Source organism: Chlamydotis macqueenii, chromosome 2 (genome assembly GCF_036417535.1).
Source record: "Chlamydotis macqueenii isolate bChlMac1 chromosome 2, bChlMac1.mat, whole genome shotgun sequence".
NCBI lineage: Eukaryota > Metazoa > Chordata > Aves > Otidiformes > Otididae > Chlamydotis > Chlamydotis macqueenii.
The window spans coordinates 94,555,611-94,579,821 of NC_141557.1; the positions used below are offsets into that span (position 1 = coordinate 94,555,611).

Here is a 24,211-nt window from a genome sequence, read left to right on the forward strand (position 1 = left end):
GAAATGGTTGGCTTATGCTAGGGCTTTTGAAAAGGATTGGTTGGTGGAGATGGAGCAACAGCTCATATACTGTAGAATGATCTGGGACACCAGAGGAAGATGATTTCCATGAGCTTCCTCATCACCAACTGATTCCGGAGCACAGCTGGCCTGCCTGTGTGCATGTAGATACCTCCCCAATTTGCTGTGCTACTTTCCTGTAGTTCTAAAGCTGCTCTGAGGCCTTCTGTAAGTGATAGTAGGGTTCATCATGCTCTTACTCAATTTTTCAGCAAAATGGTGACTATTGGCATGCATGAAGATCTCCTACTAGCGTAGCGCTTTGCTGTGTGAAAGTCAAAGCGAGCACAGGTTATTGTCTAACACTAGCACATTTACAGGGCTCAGGGATTTTGTTGTTCTTGGCATTTTTTAGATTAGTTTAATATGCCCTATCCTTTTTTCCTTTGCAATTGGGGTAGACTTTCCTGCCACTATCCCAGTAATCAGCTGGTACCGCAGTCATCCAAGTATGCAGGCTCATCTTGGGTTAAACGATTTCCTCCATTTCAGATTTTGTGCAGACCAGATTTAAATTTGACAGTGTTTGTTTAGGATTCTGTGCTCAGCACTTTGTATTAGATGAGAAGCCCTGCATTTAAGTTATTCAGTCTTTAGGACTGACGAAAATTGTCAATCACCTTCTAGCATATTTAACTTATCCTAAAGGATGCTTACAGGTGCAAAAATTCACATCCAGCTGCATTTATAGATCGTTGTGTTTATTTTGTTACCGAGTGACTCTCCATCCTTCTTGCCTTCTGATGTGTTTTTGTGTTGCCCTGCAGACAGTGGGCAGAAATCAGGTTTTGGGTATTAAAATAATAAATTCTGTTCTATCAGTCTGGTCAATTTGAATAGCAGAACACATAGTGTGGAAGAGCACAAGTTGTATTGAAAACATTTAAAAAAAAAAAAACAATAGCTGGCATGTCCTGCCTAAAGCAGGAGAAAGATCACCATGGCAGGCTACTGAAGTAAGTATTATTATTATTTCTGTTATTTACTTTCTGTCCAAGCATAAGGAGAACAGATGACATTAATTATGAAGTGACAACAGTGCTGAAGTGGGGTTGGGAGGAAAATCATAGAATCATAGAATGGTTAGGGTTGGAAGGGACCTTCAAAGGTCATCTAGTCCAACCCCCCTGCAAGGAGCAGGGACATCCCTGACAAGATCAGGGTGCTCAGAGCCTCATCCAACCTGGCCTTGAACGTTTCCAGAGATGGGGCTTCCACCACGTCTCTGGGCAACCTGTTCCAGTGTTCCACCACCCTCAGGTAGAAAATCTTGCAGGGTGTGTGCAACAGACCTGAATAGGACACCTGCCTTTCTCACCCCACGGTGTAAAAATGCTTCCACCCCATGTTGACGTAACAGCCACAGCTGATTAGTGTTCGATTAAAATAAGTAAAAAGGTGGCAGGATCCTTCCTGGACTAGCCTTTTCAGAAGCCACCCTGGGCGGCAGGGCCCAGGCTTCCCTGGAGTGGGAGAGGGGCATGAGGGTGGCCACCTATGGCAGCATGCCCCGGGTGTCCAGGGCAGAGGCTGGCATGGAGATGGTGGGGGCCAAGGCCATGGAGGGCCCCAGGTTGGCACCTTAAGGGTGCCAGGGCGAGGAGCAGTGGGGAAGGGGTAGGCAGCCTGCTGAAATGTGTCCCTGTGCGCCAGAGGCCACACTGCCTCTGAAAAGAGTTGGCTGCAGGGGCTGGGGGCTGGCAGCTACCCGTGTTTGCTGTGTCAGGGCTTGGTGGAGCAGGGAGGGCTGGCTGGCTGGCATGGAGGTCTTTCTGTTAGGAAACTTCCAGCCTGCTCTGGCATTTGCAAGAACGGTTTGGTCAGGTCAGCTGCCTTCCTCCCTCTGAAGGGAAGCCTTATTGGGCACAGTGAGTAAGCAACAGCGGGGGAGGTTTGTGCTCTTCGTTTACTCTGGGTTTGCTGCTGCTCCAGTCAAAAGAGTCTCAGAAGTGGCTGGTAGACCAAAAGTCATGTTCAATCATGATGCGTTTACCCTTCTGCAGGTGAAGATCATCAACCAAGAGAAAAAAGCTATCTTCATGCCATGTCTTGCTCCTGAAACTAGACAGACAAAAGCCAATAAGTGATCTCCATATGGTAACAGCCTTTAATAAAAAGATGCTTGGAAGAAGAGTGATGGCTAAAGTATCACCACTGAGAAGTGGTTTATTGAGCTAACTGTTTTAAATTCTTTAAGTGAAACTCCCACATCCAATGCCCCTCAGAAGGATGGTAGCTTCATAGAGCTTCATGTTGAAGTGCTTTTACTGAGCTGGTGGATACTTTGACCTTCCATGGTGATATGAAGGTCTGTGAGAACCTCTTTATGGACTTCTGGAAAAAAATCAGGTGGTAGAAATACTAGCCTCTGACCAGACCTGCATACATATATTTCCAGAAGGACAGTACAGAGAATACGTTTTATTTCTTCATATCTAATAGAAGCTTTCCCTAGTACTGCTGAACAAGGGACTGAAATTCCAGGCTATGCATTTTTTTTCTACGTCCTGCAGATCTCTGTACTTTTTTCTTTTTCCCTTCTTGTGAATCTGGATCATTTTGTTTTGAAATACCATTTTCTGTCTGACTCAGTGGTTACCTGTGTGGCAAATCTGAGGGACAGGGTATGGGACTGCTTTTTATCTGGCAAAAATTTAATGAGGTATGTGTTTCTCTCAGCTCTGACTGGGAATAAAACTTTCTTTGTAAAAGCCTCTGAGAAATTTATCCAACTGAGAGTTACTGGATTTATGCAGACATTTTACTCGCTTGCCGGCTTAAAAAAATTCAGGCCTAGCAGTCAGGTATACCATGCAGATATGCGATGCACCCTAGAGGACTATGAAGCCAATTAATAGTTATCTATATATAATGCCAGGTATCTCATCCATGATAAAAAATAATCCTGATTTTTTTTTTTTTTAATGCTTTCAGAAATTGACATGTAAGGGAGCTGGGCAAAATCAAAGCAGCCACGTTAATAATAAGTTGCCAAGCACCTTGTTTAGATCTGTTTTTCTTGCTTTATAATCAATATTTGGGAATAATTATTTTGTATTTTATACATTTATTGATGATGTTTCTAAATGAAGAAGGATTATAAGTATGTAACTTGAATGTAATATTGTGGTTTCCTCATCAAGGTTCAGTCCTCAAATATTTTTTTATTATTTTGAAGTTTGTGAGGTAAAAATGAGAGAAATATGGGATTGAATCTTTAAACGTAGCAAGAGGTCTTGGTGGGGGGAATAGCTGACTAATGCAAGTCAATGAGAGCATGTCAAACAATCATTTACTACAGCTACAGGTAGACAGTTGTCATATGTGTCTACACTGAATTACTTAACTGTTTCTGAAGATCTTTGCTTTTATTGTTTTACTTCTTTGGGGTGAGGAGATCATGCTGTCATTTTCATCACTGAAATCTGTACTTACATATGAGTTTGGAGAGTGCCTTGGATATGTAAAAGGAATAAATCCATGCAGTTTGCCAAGAACCTGAAACAGTCATTTTGGGGGATATGCCCTCACTTCTGATCATCTGCCTGTCATTTGCAAATGGGGAGATGTCAGTATGAAAGGCAATTCTTTTTAAAGGGCTTGGCAAAGATAATAAATTCCCAAGTCTCTTGTCCAGCTGCTGTATTCAGGCACGAAATGATTTTGAAGATAACTACATTGTTTAAAATTGGTGTAGGACTTCTCTGTGTGCTCTGGAGGAGGCGGCCCAAACCAAATCCAAATAGATGGGTAAGTTGTCAAGTAAGCCACCTTATCAACTCTGTATTGTATAGTTAAATCTCGCTACCTACTGCACTACCCAGGCCATATCTAGGCCTGGGTACTTCTATCCATTCCCTTATTTTCATAGCCTCTCATCCCAGCACAGACATATGCACTCACACTTCCCACCTTTTAAGCAGCATAGCAATGCTAACACTGACTCCCAACAGTCAAAGGATGGTATCTGTCCTCTGCATTTGCAATTAGAGATACCATGTTTTAGGAATCTGATTTACGATCCCCTTACAATTTTTATACCTGCTTACTGCTCTGCTGAAGTTTCATTGTGTTACTCACAGTGGCCTTTGCATGAACACTTACACCAGGGCAAGGTTTAGAAGAACCAAATCTGTGAGGAAGCAATATATAGTTATAAGTTAAAGCCTAAGATGGAAACTGAGAAGTGCTGCCCTTTCTTTCATGAGGCCTGAAGATATGGTGGTGTCTTGGGGAAGGGATGTGTATGTTTGCAAGCTCTTTCGATGTTAGAGCTGGTGTGTCAGGATGATGGGCTGTGCAACTAAAATGGTTCTAATGCTTGCTGATTTGGGACCCTTGCAGTGATTCACTGAGGTCACTTCAGTAAGGGGTAGCACTTCATCACTCATTAGCCTTGATTAGTTGCTGAATACAGAGATGCAAGTTTCTTCCCATCCCTGGATTTATCAGCTTCATCATCACCACAAGGCAGAAACTGGTCTTTTCATTTTTAAGAAAGTCCAAAACCAAATCTTCAGTTTCACTGACACATGATCAAATTGCATACCTGGATCAGAGCGAACAAACAACTTCTGAATGTCCCTGGTTGTCTTGCTGTCAGTTTTACTGGCAAATAGGAATGGGATGCTTGGTCTGCACGAGGACTGAGAAACAACATATACCTGCTACGGGCATTCTTCTGCTCAGCGCATACTGACCTTACTCCATTAGCATGGAGCAGTATTAGCTAGGTCAGACTGGGGCTGGAGCCTGGTGGCAGCAGCATTGTTCCCTGTAAGGTAGCTGGAGTTTGCTGGCAGGGCTCTGCAGCTCGCACTGAGCTCTGCTGCGGTGGCTGCATGGTTACCAGTACCTGAGTTAGCATAGGTGTGTGCGCAGAGGGCTTCAGTCACACTTTTGGGGTATAGTGAAACCGCTTAGGCATTTGTGAAGGTGTGTATGTGTACAAGCAATTTGCTGCAGATCAGTTGCAAGTGGACTAATAATGGAAGTTACCAGCATCTCAGGATACAGTCAGACTTTTCTGTATTCACCTCAGAAGTGTGTTCACAGTGTCTGTTTAGGGGTTTATTAATGATGATTAGAGATATTTATGGCGCCTTGATTCTCTATTGTTGCACATGGGGAGTGAGTGATATTTTCAGGACTAAAGCATTAAGTTGTATTGAACATTGCCATTTGCAAGAATGTTTATGCCCTGCAACTCAGTTGTGCTATGATGATTCACACTTCATACTGTAGTTGTGGCTGCTTAGCTGACTGCGAAATGATACAGTAGTACCACATCATTAACTACTAATACAATAATTCAGGAAGTATGCATCTAAAAACTTTGTTACCATTCCCTGTTTTCTTACCTCAGAAGAATGGTGTTTCACAATGCATCTAGGAACAATTTAAGCCTGCTGTCTTACAGGGATTGGTTTTGTTTTGTTTGCTCAGACGCCCCAGTTCTCACCTTGTAGGTTGTTTGTTTTTTTGGTTTTTTTTTTTGTTTTTTTTTTTAACTAGAGCAAATTACAAATATATGTCCTATTTTTGTTTTCTTTTGTTAAGGCAGTAGAAAACCTGTGACAAAAGATGTGGCTTTTGTGGGAAATGTAATTAGTGCCATGTATGCATTCAAAGAGACATGAAACATTTTGGCTTCTACTCTGCAGATGTAGTAATGAAGCTTGAAACAACAAAATAATTGTCTCCCTATTTTTGTTGGCCTGAAGTATTTGTATCTCCACACTGAGAGCGAAAATATATGTAACTGAAGAGTAGCGTAGTATAAAGTATATAAAAGCATCTTTTTTTCCTTCAGAAAAATTGGCCTATTTACAATTTTGCATATCCTTGGATGTTTTGGAAGTTTGTAAAAGAATTTTTTATCTGCTTAAGGGAATTAACTAGGGTTAGTTAAGACTATGTTTTGATGTTATTTTTATCAGACAGCTAAGTTTTCAATAGCTGCCTCTCCCTCCCACTCCCCAAAAAGCGTGTTACTTCAGGATATTTTAGGAAAAATAATAATCAGGTGACCAAAGGTATAAGCATTTTTTTTTTTTTTTTCTTCCCCCTCCAGACACAAATTAAAATGCTTGTTTCACAGTGCTATTGCCATGTCCCCAGTGAACTGCAGCTTGAGAGCTTGAGTTTTTCTGTTGGCTTCTATACCCCACTACCGACTCTGGTCTGGAAGTGTGCTAGCCCTCTCTAAACTACACTGTAGCAAGGTACCAATGTGTTTTGCTCCTGTGCTGATTTGGGCTGGGATAGATTTAATTTTCTACCTAGTACAGGGCTAAATTTTGGGTTTGTGCTGAAAGCACTGTTGGTAATACAGGAATGCTGGTAGTACAGGCACTGTTGATAATACAGGAACAGGTTGCCCATAGAGGTGGTGGATGCCCTATCCTTGGAAACATTCAAGGCCAGGTTGGACGGAGCTCTGAGCAACCTGATCTAGTTGGAGATGTCCCTGCTCCTTGCAGGGGGGTTGGACTAGATGACCTTTGAAGCTCTCTTCCAACCCAAACTAATCTATGATTCTGTTTTAGTTATTGCTAAGCAGTGCTTACACAAAGTCAAGGCCTTTTCTGCTTCTCACGCTGCCCTGCCAACGAATAGGCTGAGGGTGCACAAGAAGTTGGGACACAGCCAGGACAGCTTAGTTGCCAGCTGGGGTTAAACTGTGATAGCTCCTGTCCTACCTTTACACACTCAGGGCTACAGAGCATGGCTGACAAAGACAAGTGTGAGTGCAAAACAGTTGAACTGCCACATGAAGCGTGGCGGAGCGATTTCTCTGGAAATGTTCCGCTTTGCTTGAAGGAAAAAAAGCCCATTGCCCAGTCAAGCCTAGTATTGGTGATGACTGTGCAGTGCAGTGACAAGCTCTTCTACCAGCATGCATAATTTTTCACTTTGTTGCTATATTTAGTTTTAGCTTTCAGTTCTATCACATGGAATAATCAATGGGATAATTTGATTTGATATTGAAGTGTGCAAATGATAGAAAAGGTTTGGGGCTAAAGCCATTTGGAATAGTAAGCTGTATTTTGTTTGGCATGCCTGGAAGAATTTTTTAAGTAGGCATAGTGGGTTTTTTTTTTTCCTGATTTAATAGGAATCACTAGGAAACAAAAACTAGTCAGAACTTAAGCTTCTCAGAACGGTGATTTGAATTCACATGAGATCAGGGAAACATTTGTGTGTCTCTTTTTTTTGACGTATAAAACATCTAAACTGAAAACTCAGGAGAAATAAGCACATTTCAGATGATCTGTAAAACAATAATATTTTTTCCCCAACACCAGTAAAGTTACATAGTCAAAGGACTATTTTTGTTGACTTGAGGTAGAACTATTCAGATTTGAAATGGCTATTTTAAAATGCCTAAACCAGAATGCCCACAACAGACAGATTTACCCATTTCAGATTTTACTGTGTATGTTCACACGGTGTTGATTCTGATGACTCCTTTACTAATTGATGTCTTAATTTTTTTTTTTTTTTGTGCAATGAATAATCTATTACTCCAGAGTTCTTTTTAGCAAGACACAGAACAGCAGCTGTGGCTTGTTGAGCCGTCCTTGCAAACTCAGAGCCATCCCAGTAGTATCAGCCATGTTATTTGGTATGCCTTCAGCTGTGTGTGTCTCTGAGGTTTTAATAGAAAACTGCCAGAAACTGTTGACTAGGAAAAGAACTGCATTTCTTCAACATCTCCCATCTCCATACTTTCATTATAGTTAGTTCTTCATATTTGGGCTGAGAGAGGCTGTCTTGAGGTTTATGGAATGTGATTTGACAACCAGAAAAAAATACAACTCGGTAACCAAAAGTGTACTATTGTGAGGTTAAAGAAAATCTTGAAATCCCCCAGGGTTACTCTCAGAAAGCAGTTAAATGGCTCGGTGTTTCAGACGTAGGTGTTATTGTAGTGCCCTCGTGGCTTTACGGTAGTGGTGGGTTATGACCTTATTAGTAACTAACGTGGGATTTATTCGCCAGCAAGACGTGTGAAGTTCACACAGTTTTTGGAAATGGCTAATTAAAATCAAACACTTTTAACTTTGGAAGGTTTTCCTAATCCCAATCTTGTAGCTGTTTCAAATTGCATCAAAAATACTAGTATTTTTCATCACTGACCTTGATATAACAGGTTTTGACCTAGAGTGTTCAAAAGGAATAAGGATCAAAATTTGCCTAACTCTCACAAATATGTTTCTGATACTTGATATTTATTTGTGAAACTTTATGTTCTAGGAAATATTTTGTTGGCTTTATAGCTTGCTAGTGCAACTGTGTAGTCCTGAGAGACAATTTATAGAGTTGCAGTCCTTGAGCTTGAAAAGCTCCCTGATTTTCTTTTGTTTTACAATGCTAACAAATGCAAATAGAGGCTAGAGGGATAGATAGGACAGAGAAAGGGACAGAACTCACTTTAAATGAAGTTAACAATATTTTTATGGCTCCATAAGGACTAACAGTAATCATTGTTACTAATGACTTCATAAATCAGATTAGGAAAAAAGTCAATATGAAGAATTTGGTTTTGTAAACTGAGGAGAGAAACATCCTTGGATTGTATCTAAAGTCCTCTTTCACTTAAAAAAGATGTCTCATCTATAACATGTTAGAGAATCTCTTAAGATCTTTGAATTGGTTTTGCCCTTGAAGTGTAAGGTAGAAAGATCTTTATTATGTATTATTAACATTTTACAGGGAATTGATCTTCCCCACTTGATGTTGCAGGCTTTCTTTCAAGGAAAATCTATACTGAAGTATCCTGCTTTTCTTTCCCTCTTGCCTTTTCAGAAGCAGGATGCAGATTTTGGAGCCAAATTAAAGGAAAAGTAAGAATGCTTTAAGCCATCTTTTGTGTTTTCCTGATGCAGAGATGCCTTGGAAGCAGACAGGGTCCCTAGGGTAAACTCTGGACACCTCTGTAAACTGTGGTAGTCTGTCTGGAACCATCTTTACAGCTTTGAGCAAGCTGCAGTCTTCATGATCCTCACTGCTGTGGCCTTCTCCATACACCAGTGCTTGTAACAGCATCTGTGGGGGGCAGCTTGTTGTCTTCCAAAGTTTCTAGGAAAGGGAAAATTTTCCCCTTTAACCTAAGGCTTTGGGACTATCCTTGCAGCACTTGGGCTTGCTTAATTATTGTAGAATGTTTTTGTCTCAACCTGATAAAGAACTTCCGTAGCAGTTACTTAGAAAACTCATTCATTAATAGAGCTGTATTATCAGATGTCTTCGGCTCCTCACAGTAAACACAAAATGTTTCTGCTTATGGCAGAATTTGTTGCCCTTGTGTTTTAGCTTTTATTGTCTTCTGGGACAATCTCGGATTAAACAAAGATCAAAAGCATAATGTTTGGTTATGGGGTGTGAGGGGACTAGTTTTCTTTGTGGCTAGTTGTTCTTAAAAATTTCAATATTGGTCCAATAAATTGGTTTAGATTACACAGTCACTTATGTTTAAAAGATAAAAATTTTAAAAATCTAACATCTATTTAATATTTAAGGATCTGCTCTTACTTTTTGAATAACATTTATGTGACTATTAGAGCAGCCTACATGTTATAACACCTCTATTTTTAGTCCAAGATACAAGGTTTTTTACCAACAGTGCCAGATTGTCTTCATCTTTGTTTTGTACTAGTTAGAATGCATTTATTTTGGAAAGGACTGCAAGAAATTTCTAACTTGTATGGGTCTTGTTTCCAAATTTTATATCTTGTTGAAAGTTCTTATTTTAATAGATAGTTATCTTCTTGAAGCAGGAGGTGTGGAAGTGACAAGAATGTTCCATCAGGAAACATCCTGATATATAAACATTTATGAGATATATAAAATCTTGTTTGTTTTAGAATGTGTGTGTTAATCTAAATGTGATCAATTTATATGTTTCAAAATAGAATTAATTAGGCTGTTATATGAAGTATAGAAAAATAGCATGTTTTTAGAGGATTCAGAATCCCCTTAAGCCAAGCCATTAAAAAAAAAAATAAATAAGACTTGTATTTAGAATTTCTAAGCATACTGTAGTTGTGCTATGTTATCCTGAATCACTGTTTCCCCTGGGGGTCTTCCCCTCAAGGCACAGAAATCCTATCCTCTTTTGTAATAAATTAATGGTGTCTATGGCCTTATCAGACCATTGCACTTCCTTTTTTTTTATTTTTTTATTTTTTTTTCACTGAATGTTCATGGAGAATATATCTATGAGTGTATGTCAGATACTGAGAAAGAAGCTTCTTTTCCCTTTCTTCCCACTTTCCTCCTGAAAAATATGATGCTTGGATCTGAAGCAACATTGCCATTGAAGTCTGGGAATGGGAAAATGCTCTCTAGTTTCAGTTGCAATGATTTTTGCAATGTTCTCCCACTATTGAGGTCGGGAGTAAGTGCAGATCCCTGTTCTTGCTAATCTGTTAATGGCATGGGATTGTGCTCTCTCAAGGTGACAATGCTTTGGTGCAGGGTAGGAAGCAGTGCTGTCCACTGTCACTGTTACCTGTAATGGGTAACAGGAAGCCAATTCTGTGCCAAGTCAGCTCCCATCTGACGGATTGCGTTCAAATCTGTGTGGATGGGGACAGGTTTCTTCCAGGGCAAACTGAGGAGGAAGTGGTATAGTTCTTGTCTTGCAGTGTGAAGTGTACTTGTTTTCAGAAGTCAGTATAGGCATAATGAGATGGCTTTGCATGGAGATAGCAGTGGTCCTGAGCAGCCTGTGTTCATCTCGGCTGTCTGGTTGGACCCAGCCTTGTTCATCAAGACCTACTTCAGTACATAAGCACCATGCTTCCTAGCTTTGCTGTTTCTTGATATTTTTTCTCATTTCTGGAATGAATTGTGCTGTAGATACGTGGGACATCTCAGTTCCTATACAAAACCAAAGAAACATTGGCATGAGGGGGCAGAGCTAAAAAAAGTATCAGTACTATTAACATGAAAAAAAAAAAGCATCAACTGAATGGTTTTAGCAGACCTACTGAAGAATAAGTATAAGAATTTAAGAACTTCTGCAAAGTAACAGTTAAGGCAAATACTTTTTTTTAAAGATTATTTTACACTTTTAGAGCTGGAAACATCCCTGGTTGACAGCCCAGAGGAATACTGATAGGCCCAGAAGGGAAACTCTGCCTATCTTAACTGTGACAAAATCTTTGCAAGGAGACACAGGAATAATATCAGCATTTTTAGAAAGGAGAACAACACTCTAGAGTCCTGAAAATGTTTCAGAGAAACTTCCCAGTGGGGATGTATGAGGATTTTAAAGAGGCATGTGAATTCACAGAAGGGAACTAGGTTGTCCTTTCTTCTTTCTGTAAGGTGGGTAGTTACCTGTGGGAAGCTGTTCCCCCAGTAAGCTGACAAATTACTTTAGGAAGCAAATAATTAATGCAAGGGGAGAAAGCAGCATCCAGTGATGGGGCTCGGTTCCTGCAAGAAGGAAGCACTTCCTCCAAAGAGCTGAAGACTCTTTCAGGGACAGGCTCCAGAGATATGGCAGTTGGCATTTTGGGCTCTTGTGTACCTGACAGATAACTCAAGATCTGATTGCATAGGTGAAGCTCAAAACTAGTCTTAAAATGCCCAAGAACAATTGTTGCCTTGTGAAGTAATTATCCTTGCTTGGGTCACAAGCAGAGAGCTCAGAAAGCATGGCCAAATAATGGTACTTGTTTTTTTTTTTTTTTTTTTTTTAGGGGGTGAGGGGCGAGTAATAGAAGTAAAATATGTCATTGTGGAAAACCCAGATCCTGGAATGCTAATGTTGACAAACTTAGAGGCTTCTCACAGATCAAACCCATGTGGAAAGCTAACTGATCCTGATGTGGCAGAAGCAGTCACTACCACATCCAGGGATTCAGGCTTTGGAATCAGCCATGTATTTCACACCTGAAATAGAAAAGCCATTATTCTGTTCATTTTTGTGTTCTATAATGTTTAAACCCATCTATGCATGACATGCTCAGTCAAATTGTGTGTAACCAGTGGCTGAGATGTGCATTTTTTTTGTCTTATGGTATCTGCATCCTGAATGATTGCCTGATACCCTACAGCCTTAAAAGTTATGCTAATAACATATTTTAATTGGGTAATGAAATCCTTTTTTCAAGGCAAGAAAGGATTGTGAGGAGAAAGCAGGGAGGAAAGGGCATTTTCAGCAAGTGCAAGCCTAATTTTTACATACATATATACTTTATAAAAAGACATGAACACTTGACTTAAGTTCCAAATGCAGACTTGTAGTGTTTGATCAAGGGATGTATACTGGTTACTCGCAATAATGTATTACCTGCCAGCTGTCAGCAAGGACATGAACCTCAGTAAAGAACAAAATCTAATATTGGAGAAGTGACTCCTTTCTTCTGCCTTTGCTTTTTCTTTATTCATTTCTGTTCCTTTGGATAAGTCCTTTAGCATGTTCTGTTAAAATGGATCTCACTGATTTTTAAAAATTCTTTTATATGCTATTATCAATTCAAATATGTCGTGACATCTACAGGCTCTTGACAGAATCAAATTAAGGCATACCATACTTGATGGACTTGTAAATAAGGATTTCTACTTTCACCACTGTTTCAAGCAATGACTATCCATTAAATAATGGGGGAAGAAAAAAGAACACATTTTTCCTTCAGTTGTGCTGGGTTAAAGGATAGGGATGGAAAAATGCATTTGAAGTCTTTTTGTGTGAAAATAAGTAAATTAAAACAACCTATCGTGCAAAGTTTTGCTGCAAGGCTGTTCAAGGAAAGGAGAAATGAAAACTTTATATTCACATGCACTGACATGCAATATTTTTTTTTTTCCTTAAATAGTGCAAATTGTGCTAGAGCAGTTGAAGCATGAATATTTTACGCTCTTATAATACTTCAGCTTTGTGAAGGAAGCTAATACATGTAAAATTTGGTAACAGTTGAGCACTTTTTCAAAGATTGTTTGAGCTGGAAGACAAAGTAACAGCTGTTTCTTGGCAGTACTGTTGTTGGCTGTGCAACCACATGTAACAGTGTATTTCCCACTGTATTCTGGGAAAAATTAGTAAATTATGCAACACTTTTATTGCTCAGACTTCATTTAAATTTTGCAAATTCATGACTTAAAGTGTGTACAACTTAGCATCCTGAACATACACATTTTCCTGGACTTTTGCAAATGGAAAAAGATTATTTTTAAAATTATTTTTTAATTTATTTTCTTAACTAGAAAATACAACCAGAAAGTTGCTGCACCTGATAGCAGTGCCTGTGGAAGTAACAGTTAATCCTTGTACGTGTAGTAAGCGAAGATCAGTTTGATCTGTATGGTATGTCTAGCACCGACAGAGTAGCAGTTTCTATTTCTCAGCAAAAATTCTGGTATCTAATGCATGTGATTTCTCTGCTGCTTTCTTATCTACTGTCAATTTATACCTCTGAGTGGTGGAAAGCGGCCTTTATCAACGGTTATGACAAGAAGACACATTCTTTCCACTTAAGTTTTACATACTTGTGTGTTTGCTTTTTGTTTCTACTTTGTATATTTTTTCCATTTGGATTGAAACAGATACACCATTGTTTAATCATTCTTGCTGACAAACACTTTTTTTTTTATTTTTTTTTTTTTTTAAAGCCATGACTATCACTGTTAATGATACTTCTCCAGAGAGGAGCAAAAAAAAAAATTCTGATGCAATTCCTCTATAGCAGACATAATTTCTTGTATTATGTGGATATTCTGGAAGTGCAAAGCAACACAAACTCAGTAATTTCTCGATAAGAAGTCCAAGGATAGCAATCAGGAAATAACCTTTAAAGCACACGGACAAAACCCAGACCACCACGACAGTTCTGATGTTACAGAAGTGTGAAGCAGAACCAAGTACAGATAGATCTAGTGGAAAGCCTTTCAAAGGTAATGTAGTACATGTGTGAAAGAAAATTGGCACTGCTTTTTTTTTTTTTTTTTTTTTTACATATTTGTTTTTTCTTTGGCTGGTAACAAATTTTTACTTTGTCTATTCTGCCTTCCCTGCCAATTTCAAATTTGCTCCTGCCCTACCTCGCCACTGCCAACCAACAAGTGCTTCCTTTCTGTTGCTGATACCTAATTTTATGCTTGAAGACAAGCCCAGGTGAGAACAGTTCAGATGCCCGCTCATTTAAAATGCTGAAACACATGGAGTGTCACTGCTTCAGGCATCAGGCAGCTGCTGATAAACAGAGGGGTCTTAGGGAGCTACTCCCAGGTAACGTACCCAAGGTACTCGGACTCAGATTTATTGTGGATCTTGCAATGCTTAGCCCTCCTTCCCCTGCAGCGAAATGGGAAGGGAATGAGGAGAACACTTGAAACCTTGGCATTTACTTGGAGAGAAAAAAAAAAGCCAAAACATGTAGCCCTTATTTTGCTGAAGGAAAGTTTGTGAACGGAGGAGAGGAAATAAAAAAAAACCTTGGAAATAAGAAGGCAAATGAATGGACTCTGAGTTTTAGAAATATCTGATTTAACAACTTTAGCAGTTTGAGGCATATATACCCTCAGAGTTTAGCAGAAAGCATCTCTTCCATCAGCAGTGTTGTTCCTGTTGCTATAATGAGCACCAGTGTTCAAGGCAAGGTGCACAGATGCTCACTTGGAAAAAGCTGAGTACCTGGGGAGGATGCCGTGAGAAGCTCTGCCAGTTATTTTAGCTAGGAAAGTACAGCAGCTGGAAACTGGGTCAGTACCTCCAAGAGAGTTTGGGGATTTGGAAGCTGTGGGAGGTCTCTGTTCTGGGAATGAAAATGGTGCTGCGGCCCGTGCTGTGACAGCATGTTGCTTTTCCCTATGGCCCCACAATTGGCCCCAGACTTTTTTGAAGTGACCAAAAGGATCCATGGTTGCATGACACTGGTGAGCTGCCTCTTCAGTGCACCCTTACCCACCTGCCCTTGGATGTCTCGTTTAATTGGCTTTCTGCTTAGATTTTGTTTAACAAGTTTACCTATCTATAAGAGATTATTTCCTAAATCCAAACACAAGTTTCTGTTGGTGTGCTCGTCGTTTGTGCGGTACTTCTTTTTCAAAAGTGAGACAGTGATGTTTTTCACTACCTGTTACTTTTCTATTCAACACAATACAAACATTTGTATTAAGGTCACACTTTGAAGAATTTTTATAAAGGATGGCATATAAAAGTAGGTTGTTTGATAAAGAATGATGAAATGTTTCCTCAAGATCAAAGAAAGTAATACAGCTATTATTTTAGAGCAACTTCGTAATTATAATTACATGTAAATTTTTAATTTAGTCTTTGGTTTCAAAACAGCAACTAAACCTGAGAGAAGTTCAGGTACCTTGTTTTTCTGCAGTTATTGACTCTAGTTAAGGGACTGTTTAGGAGCTGATGTGCAATAGTGAAGTTAATTGACCTGAAAAGTTGTTGCAGTAATTTTATTGGTAACATTGAAAAAAATTAATCATAGTTTTAAACCAATTTCTCCCAATTTGGGAAATTGTCCAAGTTGTTAAAATAACGAGAACAGTAGATTTCAGAAGACGACGATTTGAGTCATCGAGTACAGGGAGAGGTGTCCCGCTGTGCCTCCCCATGCAGGAGTTTTAAAGGTGTGTTAATGCTGAGGAGGGAGGAGGACAGGCTGGGGTAGCTCAGAGGATGCGAAGCCTTACACCTGAAGCCCCTTTTTAAGGCTCAACCACTAGCCACCTAAGGCCACTGAAAACCTTAAAAACATTGTTATTTCAGATTGTCAAAATTCATTGTATTGATTTGGAGTAAGGCTAAGCTACAGGCTTTAAAAGTCAGCACAGACCAGCTCAAAGCCAATGCTTTACAGGCGGCCAAGAGCAAAAAGAATACAGGGGTGAGAGTATAGCAGGTAGTTGTGTGCTGCCCTCCACTGATGGGGAGACTGACGGGAGCCCTTCTGACAGGGGATTGCAGTACCAGAGCTTCACTGGTTAAAAGGCCGGGTGTTGTGGGTGTGAGGACCTGTGGACTGAAGAGAAAAGGAGAAAATCCTGTGTGGAGAGTGTGTTTGAAGGGAAGGTAGGAGGGAGGCAGGGGGCTTTTGTCACATTTACAAACAATAATTTTATTACTTTAGAAGGTATTCCCTAAAAGTCATGTCAAAACAAAGAAATACTGTCCCGATTAGGTCAAAGAGAAGTTTTATGGATTACTTTAGGGCTTAAATTTCTGTGGTAGGAATTATTGCGAGTATATACTGAGTACCAGTGTATTAAATTGCTGATTAAATGTTGGGTTAGTTTTCAAATGATGGAACAGAGAGAATAAACGTTCTTTGGAGATGGAGGAAGAGGAGACATTTGTGTAGGTGTAGGTGTTTGCTAATAAGATTCTTGCTAATTTTAGAGCCATCACAGCAAATGCTGCGGTATCCATTTAGGAGTGAGAACAATGCAAAAAACTATTACTTGCCAATGTTAGCTGCTTTGCACTCATGGGAATTTTGGATAGGCAATGTATTCAGAAGCATCTTCCAACAAGAAACACCCGAAGAAACAGAATTCACAAACACCATATATAATTTTGAGCTAATCCTTTTTTTTTTCTTTTTTTTTTTTTTTTTTTCTCCCTCACTTACTTGTATAGACAGTACATTTCTTTCTCCTTTCATCTTTGCAAGTTGACCACCTCCATTACTTTCTTATTTCTGCTGAGGCTGGTAAGCTGGTTTGATGCATTCAGCAGTCAAAAGTGCAGTTCCGCATGCATTTGTGTTGGCTGAGTAAGCAAAATGGAAGAGGCTGACTGTGAAAGTGAAAAGGTGATTTACGCCGGTGTCATAGTGCTGTGCGGTAATAAAACACAGGGATTGTTGGACACGCGTTATATTGCACAATTATATAATTATAAACAATATAATTGGAGGCAGTTGAGCTTGAATGCAGCAGGCTGTTATTTAGCAATCATCTCTTTCAAGGCTCATTAAACGCAGATTTATACACAAAATAAAAGCTTTGCTCTATAAAGGCTAAATATGTAGTGGCATTTATTCACCAAAACGTAATACATAGATCTAAAGCTGTCAGCATCTATAATTGATTTAGTCAGTGGTTATGAATGAAGTTGTTCAATGGGTATGACAATACCAAGCCCTTTGCCTTTACTGAAGGCATTATTTCTAGAACTTCCTCTGTATGTCTGTTTTGGAAGGCTAAAGAGCCTGCATATACAGCTGTGATCTTGGATTTTGAAGTCTGACAAGGAGGGGCGATACAGATGGGCAAAGTGTTTTGAAAGGTAATGAAGATCTCTTTTAAAATCGTCAATATTTTGGGTGTATGTTAACCCTTCAAAATGTTATAGTTCTGAAATGATTAATGAGCTTGTGCAGAAGAAAATTAAGAAGCTGAGATATTCTGCTGCTGTTACCCCGAGTCATTTAGGTTTCTGGTGGGTTTTTATATATATTTGATTTTATTACCTGAAGTAAAATACGTATTTATTTTTAAAAAATAAAGGGAGAAGAATCTTATGAGCTAAGAGGAAAAAAACCCACAGAAGTACAAACTTCTTAAGGTGCGGGGATCTACAATGCATATAGTGGTAGAGTTTGACTCAAATGTTTAATAGCTGACAGATTTGGAACCTAAATGTGTATTTAAACATGTGTGTATATATATATAAATTGACATTTAGATACTTAAATATTGTTTTTAGCCTTTTTTGAGTATCTAGAGCTCCTACTGACTTGTAAAAAGAGTTGTAAAACATCAATACAAATAATTAAGAAACACTCTCGAAGGAGAGCTTGCAGGCTACGAGTATCTGAGTACAGGCCCATCAGAGTGCAGCTTGGCACTACAAAGTATCTGACTTGTATGTGCTAGAGACTCTTTTGTGTTTGTTTTCAATCCAGATGTGAATTTTTAAATGCTCCATTTTAATGCTCTTCCTGACATATTGTTAGCACCAGTCTCATTTTGTAATTCAGTGCACCGTGTTTAATTTTCGTTCTTTCTTTAAGTGATTCATGGGAATCTGATAGATGCAGGGCTCCCATGAGTTCCAGTATGCCAGTGATCCAAAGAACTGGTCTGGCATGACAACCACTGTTTCCAGCACACAGTACCTGACCGTAGCTGTTTGAGGCTGTCAAAGAAGTTATCGCATTTACGTCACTAGGTTTCGCTTTGCTACATCTGAAATCTGTTTGCACAATAATTATGGTTTACTTGAGTTTACCATGTTAGGAAATATTAATTACTATAGTATGAGTTATTGTAGTTAAATGTTTTGAATACATATAAAGTATTGTGATGTTGATGCCTTTAGCAGCTGTTACCTTAGTTTTAGCCTTTGGTAACTGCAATGGAGAGCTGTGTTTCAGAGCTGCTTTCCTTCCCCCATTTCTGCCTTGTTTGCTTATTTAGCCAAATCTGTTAACTTGCAATGTTTCTCAGAGTCATGTTAGTGAAATAACAAGATCCAGCTTCTTGTGACAGTGTTCTAACACACTGCAGTATTTTCAAAGTTTGGAGATAAAGCGTTCCCAAAGGCAAACCATGAAAAAGAAAAAAAAAAAAAAAAAAAAAGAAAGAAAGACCAAACAGTCTTACAACATCACCACAATGGTTTGGTAGAGGGTTTTTTTTTTGCTTTCTTTCTGTCATTTATGGAAATGTAAATTCCTACATAACATACAAAGCAATGGAGATCACATGCTTATTAAATTAAAGAATTTCAGGTTTAAATCTTCAGTAGCAAATCATTGTTACCTATTAAGTTGGGGGAATACCTCAAGAAACTAACTTTGTTGTGTAACTTCACTTTGTGAATGTACATGTATATTTTTAGACTGGCAACCCTTTGCTGTGTTCTGTGGAATGAGTGGAAACTACTTAAACCATCTAACAAGCTAATCTTAGATTTGGGCAGTTGGTTTGGTTTGTGGTTTGGGTTTTTTCTTTTTCAGAAGACCATAGATAATGAGTCATGGCTGGAACCTTGGGTTGTATTGCTTATGTTCATTCTGTATCTTCTGAGTGCATAGCATAACTTGGGTCCTCAACCTTTCCACTTCTCAATTATATTAAACAAATTTTAAAAAGAAAATACTGAATTATGTTAATCAACATGGCCTTTTTTGTTTCTGTTGAAAGTCCTCTCCTTTCAGATAAATTGCCAGTAGTCTCCTGGTTTGCTGGATAAAAGAAGTAATCCTTATTTATTGCTTCATGGTATTTCATGGCTAGGAAACAGAGCAAAGTGAAAATTTATCTTGGTTGATCACTATAGCAGAGTGTGCTGACTTGTATGAGTTTAAGCTAGATCCCAAATCATAGAACTCATTTTTCCACGTGTTTTGTTTTTTTTTTTTGTTTTGTCTTTGAGTTACTGACTCCTAATGCACCACTGTTACGACACAGTAATTACTATATCACTGAGTTTCATCACCCTATGGGCTGGCATAGAAAAGAAGCACTATCATGGGATTTCTCTTAAAATTCATGTTAGCAACATCTCCCCAAGGCTCCCAGTCCCTTGAAAGACATTGATGGAGGATCTTCACCACAGAGATCTCTGAGTCTGGCTTGCATGACTTGGAGCGTCTGTCTGTCCGTTCGGTGAGGGGGAGCAGTTTATCCTCCAGGACATCTAGTTTTGCCCAACTTACCCCATCATGACTGGCTCATTGGGAAGTGCTGCACAGGGGCAGAGCAGTGGCTGAACAAATCTGTGTGTTTAGAGGCAGTGTGGTATCTGAACTGTTGCTGTTTCCCATACTTGAAACAGGAAATTAATGTCTTGTCTCAGACATCGTGGAATAATAACTTAGAAGTTGAGGGTCTTAAAATTTTTACTTGAGGGAGTATGGAACAACACATAAACATAAAACAACTTTAAGAGGAAAATGGAATAACACTGCATGCAGAATAGTCCATATTACTCTTTTTGTAATTACTCTAGAAAATTACTCTTTTTGAAAGCTTTAACTCTTAAGAAATTGGATGCTGGTTTGTGTGACTTACACATTTTTCTAATTGTATTCATATCAGCTTTCGTACAGTACATTTCCTACTCCTAAGGTCTAGTCCAAAGATAAAATGTTCCCTATTGTAAACAACTGTACTGTGGACAAACAGAGCCCTGAGCACATTTAATAGGATTCATTCAAGGACCTTTCCCTCGTTAGTATGGCATAACTGCGTGCTGTGCACTGAAAGGTGGTGTGGCCTTTTGAAAGAAACAAGCAAAGAGAAGATTGAGTCATGAACTCTGTCTTGATCTAAAAAGGAAATGTTATTTCAGTTCTGTATGTGAGGACACAAGTTTTGAAATTAAAAGAAGAAAAATATTGTGTATTAAATCTGTATGCGTGTGAATTTTCAAGGTAATTTTTTTTTAATCTAGATGAACATATGTATCAATGATTGAATAGGTTGCTAATATATTTCCATTAGACTGAGGCTAATGCATAAACTTTCCTCTAATGAAAAATGTAAGTAAAGAGAAAGGCACTATAGACTAAAAATGTAGTGAGTAATATTACTAAAGACATTATAGTTTCATTTCCTACTCTTAATAATTAGAAAGACAGAGGTTTGACTGCTTCCAAGGACCCAATGCAAATATTACTTCAAAGTTATTCAAGCCACAGAACTAAGGAAATGTAAAACAAAGTGAAATATAGCTTGTGTATGGCAGGGGAGGGAATCTGCTTTGGATTGTTCGAAAGCAGTGGATGCGTTTAAGCTGAGCTTCAGAGCATTGTCCAGCTGGCTTCAAGCTCATCTGTTTTAATGACTGAAATGTTCCCTAGGAAGTCTGTTGTAATAGCAAACAAGTGATGCAAATCAGCAGAAAGGGCTAACTGTGTAACTTTCCTCTCGTATGAAGGTGTAAGTGTGTGACAAGGCAATTTCCTTGCAGCCGGTATCAAAAAGTTGATGGTCCTTAATTGGTCCATTAGGAATCTTCTTCTCCTCCAATCATTTATTCAGTCCTGCATCTCTTTCCTCTTTATACTGTGCAAGCATGCTTCGACAGCATTATTCCTGAGGAAACTTCCTGATGCTTTATAAAACCAGCTTGTTGGCTTTGCCCTTGCTGCATAGAACATAGTGTTAGTTTTTACTTTCTTGTTTGCACTTAGCTATGTGTCAGCACGGCTCGCCACAAAACAAACAAACCAAACCATGGAAATAATCCCCTCTCTGAACTCTCCCAAATAACTGCTTGTTTTTTGTTTTTTTTTTTTTCTTTGTTTCCTCTTTTATATTTTGAAAAACTGATGCCTATAATCCCTGCCCAAGGCAAGAAAAGGGGGCCTGCAGGATATCTTTTGCCAGTCAGGCGCTGCTATAGCTCCCTATCAAGTTAATGGAAGTTCTGCCACTCTGTTGAGTAGAAATGGGATTGAGCCTTTGTTTACTGACCTCATTCTGATGCAGTGGAGTTGCCTGCACCCGTAAGACCAAGGGAAAAATAGGAAGGCCAATGTTAATATAGATTGAGTAAAAAAAAAAAAAATCAATGTTGAGTGTCATAGGTTAAACGTTCCCAACTTGCGTATCTTTTCCTAGCTTACCCTGAAACCAGATCTCTTGCGCTGCTTAAGCAGAGTCAGTGAAACTATTTAAGTCAGTAACAGTGGATTCCAGTTTTGGTGCTTGACTTCAGGGGCAATTAATATAGCACACTACAATTCTGTACACCAAACGATCTACATTGTGTATGGTATCATCTCGAACTCACAGTCAGAAAGTAAAAATTATAGTTATATTGCTGTCATGCTAGTAAAGAGTTGAAACTTGCCCTGTTTTCTTTTTAAGAACAATATTAGCATTAGCAATATGTTTTACATATATTAACAAGGGTTGGACGCCTCTAATTTTTCCATACTTTCTAGTAAACGCAGGCTACTAGAGAGTCTTGTTTGCCTTGCTTTATAGCTCAAGAAATTTCAGCAAAACTGTTCTAAATCTCAGTTAGGTTATGTGAATATAAGAAAACTAAATACTTGACAGCTATGATTTTCAGAGATCTAATTTTAAAAAAATGCAATTAATATAATGGTACTGTTGGCAGAAAACAGAGACCTCTCATCTCCCTGATGGTCCTTATTATTTCTTTCCCCCTTCTTTTTCATTCCCTTCTTTTGATTTTACTCTGAGAGAGAAATAATATGTAGAAAGGAGGAAAGATGAAAAGCAAGTAAAGGAAGAACGGCACATTTTGCTTTCTGGTCTTTGAGATTTGTTCAAAGGGCACTGTAAGAATTTCTGTGTACAAATTTTTTTACAATCTGTAACCTTCAGAGTTTTTTTAATAAGTCTTTCTAAGATATTTCTTACAGTCAAATGCTGAATCTCGGTGAACACTATATAAAGATTTAAAAAGATAGACTACTGACTGGGAAATCTAAGTTATCTGTAATATTTTAATTTTAACAGAAAGCAAAAACGAAGTTTGGAAATGCCAAGGTCTCTGTGATGACAAAGAGCTGCTTCTCCCTGTGCCCCCCCAAAAAAGTCTGTGACTTGTTAACCTGTTCCAAAGGGGGCAAAGACTTTATCATGGGTGAAAATGTATTGCTTCATATCCAACAGGTCAAGTTCTCTTCGGATTGAGGCGGAATTGTGATTCATGAACGTCTGATGTGATAGGTAAGTTGATTTTGACATGACTTACTGCATTACTACCACATGATATATATTGATCTTCATTATATTAGTGTTAGTGCAAACTATAGACATAATGTTTTACTTATTTTGCATTTACACTGGTGGAAGTGAAATGAAAATTTACCTCCTTTCCCTCTCTTCTAAACAACACTTCAAAAACAAGGTTTGAATTACTATTAATGAGCTTTTTATTCAGAAACAATATATGGCAGGAGATAAGTGAACAAAAAGAAAGTAGCTTCAATATGCCTTACTTCTGAAATAAGAGGGTAAGATATTTTAGTGTGAAAAAGGATATTTGGGTTGATGATGTGTCACCTCAGAAAACCTGGTATAATTGATGCATAGTCCACATGCCTATAGAGTAATAAATAACTGTTTGGGTATAGTAATAGTCAATGATGCTGAATTACTTAGTGGCACTGTTTCTCTTTTCTCTTCAGCTACTTAATCAGATGGGCAGTGTTGTAAAGGAGGCATCCAAGCATGTCACTAGTACATAAAAGAGAGGCTAAAGTAAGGGTAGAGTTTTACACTGTGCTACTCACTGGACTTTATTGTTTAATACTTAGGGCACAGATCCACAGACCTGTTTGGTCTTACAATCATGCAACAGTGGCTTGGCCAAACAAGAGTTTTGCTTGTGCTGGAGTATGAGAGGCTGTTCTAATTCTAGAGAAATAGTGGAGAGAAATGTGAAAGGATTTGATTTCAGGTTGTGTAAGGCTCTAGAAACCCTTTGTTGCAGGGACATTCACTGTGGAAATGATTATTGGAAGGGTTGTGGCAGTCAGAAGCGGTTAGGCAATCTGAGGCGTCCTCCAGTACTTGTGTCACTCAAGCAGATGCATTGTGGGGAAGTGCGTTTAATTGGAGAGATTTGATCTGACAAACAAATGAACTGAAACTTGCAGTAGAAATTTCTAAGTATGAAAAAAAATATGGAAACTACAAATAACTATGAATTTGTCATCTCTGAAATCCAGTTTAGGAGACTGCTTAATGATGTAATTTTTCAAGTCGCAGGGTAACTTCTTCTGAAGTAATGTAGACAAGATATTTATTCCTAGTAAGATTTTGAGTTCTATTTACAATATACGTTGTTGTCTACATTCAGATTTTTATGGTTAGGATTTAAAAATCAAGGTAGGAAAAAATGTCTGCTTTCTCTACTAGTCTGAACGTGATGATATATTTCTAGAACTTTTTTGATATTTCAGAACTTTCTTTTTATGAAGTTGTGTAGGAGAGAGTTTAATTCTATTCAGACTGTTTTACTTCCATCGCTTCTTTGCAAGATATAAAATATGCTTGGGGTTTTTAACTTTCATTTTTCATTCATTTGTTACAGGCCATCAAAGGCAAACTGGTAGCACCAATCCAACACTAGGATTATGAAGTGACAGTCAATTTAATAATCGGGAACATAAAACATGTAATAACATTTTTAGCAGCAGAACAGTTTGCCATCCAGACCAATGTATTGCATGTGGATTGAGTA

The 24,211-nt window shown here is 38.6% G+C and overlaps 1 protein-coding gene across 4 annotated transcripts in view; it reads left to right on the plus strand.

Annotated features, from left to right (window-relative positions):
- Window positions 1-24,211, plus strand: part of LOC104479324 (poly(rC)-binding protein 3) — a 524,839-nt gene that overhangs the window by 176,137 nt on the left and 324,491 nt on the right. Inside the window, exon 3 of one of the 4 annotated variants that reach the window (XM_086740457.1) lies at window positions 22,636-22,692. The exons of 2 other annotated variants lie outside the window; for them this stretch is intronic. The gene's annotated coding sequence lies outside the window, so the exon portion shown is untranslated. Of the gene's footprint in view, window positions 1-13,686; window positions 13,969-22,635; window positions 22,693-24,211 lie in introns of those variants that run through there. One more of the 4 variants, XM_086740458.1, reaches the window with a different exon arrangement.